Source organism: Lathyrus oleraceus, chromosome 2 (assembly GCF_024323335.1).
Source record: "Lathyrus oleraceus cultivar Zhongwan6 chromosome 2, CAAS_Psat_ZW6_1.0, whole genome shotgun sequence".
NCBI lineage: Eukaryota > Viridiplantae > Streptophyta > Magnoliopsida > Fabales > Fabaceae > Lathyrus > Lathyrus oleraceus.
The window spans coordinates 195,840,853-195,844,877 of record NC_066580.1 but is presented as its reverse complement, the minus strand read 5'-3'; the positions used below and the strand labels follow the sequence as shown (position 1 = coordinate 195,844,877).

Below are 4,025 nucleotides of genomic sequence, written 5' to 3'. Positions count from 1 at the left end.
TAACCAACATTTAAAAATATTTCTTCAATTAGTAGACACTTTTAAAACCAATGGAGTTTCTCCTGAGGCAATACGTTTAATATTATTCCCTTTTTCACTCAGAGATAAAGCCCTATCATGGTTAGATTCCCTTCCACCCAATTCCATTACGACTTGGGATAACCTTAGAAGAGTATTCCTTGCTAGATATTTTCCCCCGAGTAAGACCATCGTTCTTCTAAACCATATAACTAGATTTACCCAAAACCAAGGAGAATCGTTGTTCGAAGCTTGGGAGAGATATTAGGAGTTGTTACGAGCATGCCCACATCATGGTTTAGAAAATTGGTTAATCATTCAAACCTTCTATAATGGACTTCACTATAACACGAAGATGACCATCGACGTTGCCGCAGGCAGTGCTCTGATAAACAAACCTTCTCCTGAAGCTAGTGCCCTCATCGAAGATATGGCTCAAAACCTTCAATCATGGGGAGTCGAACGAGCGACAGTTGAGAAGAAGGAAGCCCAAGGAGGAGTGCATGAACTAAGCTCTATAGACATGATGAAAGCTAAAATGGACGCATTAGCCCTCAAAGTCGAGCATATGTACATAAACCCGAATACCGTAGCCACAGTTTCGTCGGATTGTGAGATATGTGGAACCAAAGGACAACAATCTACAGAATGCAGTCTATTAAACGAAACCCACTCTGAGCAAGTGAACTACACCCAAGGGAGCCCATACTCGAATACCTACAACCCTGGATGGAGGAATCACCCGAACTTCTCCTATAAAAACAATAACCCAATCCAAAATAATGCACCTCCGAGACCTAGTTATCAAGCCCCAAGATCAAATCAACCTATGCAACCTATACCACCAAAGCCGAGCCTTGAGAAAATTATGGAAAATTTTATCACCACTCAAACCCAACAAAACAAGGAGTTCATGAACCAAAACATTCATGTTAACGAATTGATTACTCAGTTAGGAACCAAGGTTGACCAAATAGTTGCTCATACTAAGATGCTTGAAACCCAGATCTCTCAGGTAGCTTTAAACCAAGCCACTCAGACTACACCTGGAGAACAATTCCCTGGACAACCTCAACAAAATCCGAGAGGACAAGCCAATGCCATTACCCTACGAAGTGGGAATGCTTATGATGAGCCACCAAACCCAAGATTGAGTGAATCTGAAACTTTTTAAGGAATGTACCAAACCCCCGAACAAAGTAAAGGAACCAGAGGAATCCGAGAACCAGGAAGGTCGAGAGAAAGGAGAAGAACCTAAAGATAAAACTTACGTACCACCCCCACCATATAAACCACCTATACCATATCCGCAAAGATTCAAACAAACCCAGATCAATAAACTGTATCAAAAATTTATTAAAGTTATAGAAAAACTTCATGTAGAAATCTCTTTCACAGAAGCCATCACCCAAATACCTTCTTATGCAAAGTTTCTCAAAGATATCCTTACCAAAAAACGCAGACTTGACGATCCGAAGCCTTTGGAATGTAATGCTATTTCCGAGGACAAATTAGCAAAGAAAGATAAAGATCCTGGAAATTTCTCCATTTCTTTCCTTTTGGGTAATCATGTCATCGAAAAAGCTTTTCTAGACTTAGGAGCTAGTGTGAGCTTAATGCCTTTAGCAGTTTGTGAGAGGTTAAACCTAGGAGAATTACAGCCCACTAAGATGTCACTTCAGTTATCCGATAGATCTGTCAAGCATCCGATAGGCATTTTAGAAGATGTTCCTGTTAGGATAGGTCAGTTGTTTATCCCTACTGACTTTGTAGTCATGGACATCAAAGAGGACAATGATATACCAATCCTTCTAGGTAGACCATTCTTATCGACTGCAGGAGCCATAATAGATGTCAAGAAAGGAAAATTGACATTTGAGGTAGGTGACGAGAAAATATAATTTATACTTTCAAAATTTCTTATGGCACCTGTGATGGAAGTTACCATCAACTCTCATAAGGGAAGATGATGACTTTAAAAGACCTTACATCGATGATAACCTTTACGAATGTTTATCCCTTACCCCAGATCTTACGCCATGCCCTAAGAAACCAACCTTAGAACTTAAGGAACTGCCTAAGAACCTGAGATATGAGTTCCTCGATGAAAAGATGAACCGTCCAGTTATAGTCAGTGCTACCTTGAGCCAAGAGGAAACGAACCAACTTTTAGACGTTTTACGAAGACATCCCTCAGCCTTAGGATATAATATCTCGGACCTAAAAGGTATAAGCCCATCCGTATGCATGCATCGGATTTCATTGGAAGAAGATTCAAAACCCTCAAGGGAGCATCAGAGAAGAATAAACCCTATAATAAGTGATGTTGTTAAGAAGGAAGTTCTTAAGTTACTTGAGGCAGGTATAATATACCAAATCTCTGATAGTAAGTGGGTGAGCCCTGTGTATGTAGTACCTAAAAAGGGAGGCATTACAGTCGTGCAAAACGATAAAGGAGAACATGTAGCAAAACATTTAGAAGGAGGATGGCGAATGTGTATAGATTATAGAAAATTAAATAAAGCAACTAGGAAGGATCATTTCCCTTTACCATTTATAGACCAAATGTTGAAGCGTCTCGCCAGACACTCTTACTTCTGTTATCTAGATGGATATTCTGGATTCTTTTAAATACCTATTCACCCCGAAGATCAAGAAAAACTACCTTTACATGCCCTTATGGAACTTTTGCCTACATTGGTGTTTGAAGCTTGGTCTTTGCCAAGTGATGTCACTCTGTTTAAGCCATTCGCAGCCTATGGATTTCATGTCCAAAATGAATGAATTTGAGCTCTTTGGAAAGGTGAGATCAAGTGGAACAACTTTAATGTTCAACACCTTTTCATTTGGAGCTTGGAACTTGGAGAAATTTGAGGTGGAAGTTTGGAAATTTTTGACATATCAAAATTTTTCTAAGTGTCAAGCCATATGTCTCAATATTCCAGCTTGCTTAACTTGTTATAGGAGCTTCAAATGAGAAAAGTGTCTTCATCAAAGTTGTAGATCTCTCAAAGAAATTCAAAATGGTCACCAATTTCATGTAATTTGGATTTGAGATGATAGAGTTATGCATTTTTGAAGTTTGGAAAAATCACTTGATCAATGGTATAGGTCAAAAGTGACCTATAATGTAGCCTCATGTCACATGCTCAAAAAAGTTGAATTTGCTCCCACTCTAAACATAAAAGTTCAATTATACACATTGAATTTGATTGTTTAACTTGGACATCTTCAATCTCATAAAAATTGAGCAAGTTATGGCCTTGGGAAGTTGACTTTCAAATTAGGGTTTAGACATAATGACCTATAATGTTTCAACATAGAAAATGATTTTCCAAGAAAAACTAGCTCTAGGTCTCAATATGAAATTTGTTTGGAATATCATTTAGAGTAAGTTTTCTCTTGGAATCATTTTAATATGGTTAAATTTGTAGGAGATAGGGTCTAGGGAGACCCAGTTTTGATCAGATGAATTCATACGGCCAACCACCACCAACCAACTTGCTAACCTTGAATTCTATTGACTTTCTTGGCTCATGGTAGATCATATATGCATAAGGTGATGAATTTTGAAGTGCCCCTTGAGAAATTTGATCAATTGGTGAGATAGCTTGTTGGAGAAGTTACTCAAGATACCCAGTCAAACTAAGGTTTCCAAGGCAAATCACCCTCAACTTCTTGAAGAAAACTTGATCAATATAACATGTAGAGATCATTGGGACTCATATATGATGATCATAAATATTCTTGGATCAATCCATGGTTGTGCTCTTTGTCATGGGGGTCTCAAACCCTAGATATGAACTTGATGAACCAAGGAGATCACGCCCTTCCTACAAAAGAGTTAGATAAATGCAAAGACATATTTTCGGTATTTTGGTTAGTGAAATGATAAAATACAAGTATGATATAATCACAAAGTTCTTGGTAATCTCTCCCAAAATAAACCCAATGAAATAGGGATAAGGAGGATGCCAAGGTATGATCCCAATGCTTATGCTTATGAT

The 4,025-nt window shown here is 38.2% G+C and overlaps 1 non-coding gene across 1 annotated transcript; it reads right to left on the bottom strand.

Annotated features, from left to right (window-relative positions):
- Positions 1 to 211: 211 nt before the first annotated feature.
- On the bottom strand, positions 212 to 318 carry LOC127124165 (small nucleolar RNA R71). Its single transcript, XR_007803792.1, has one exon. It is a non-coding gene; the product is annotated as a small nucleolar RNA R71 (small nucleolar RNA).
- Between the last annotated feature and the right edge of the window lie 3,707 nt (positions 319 to 4,025).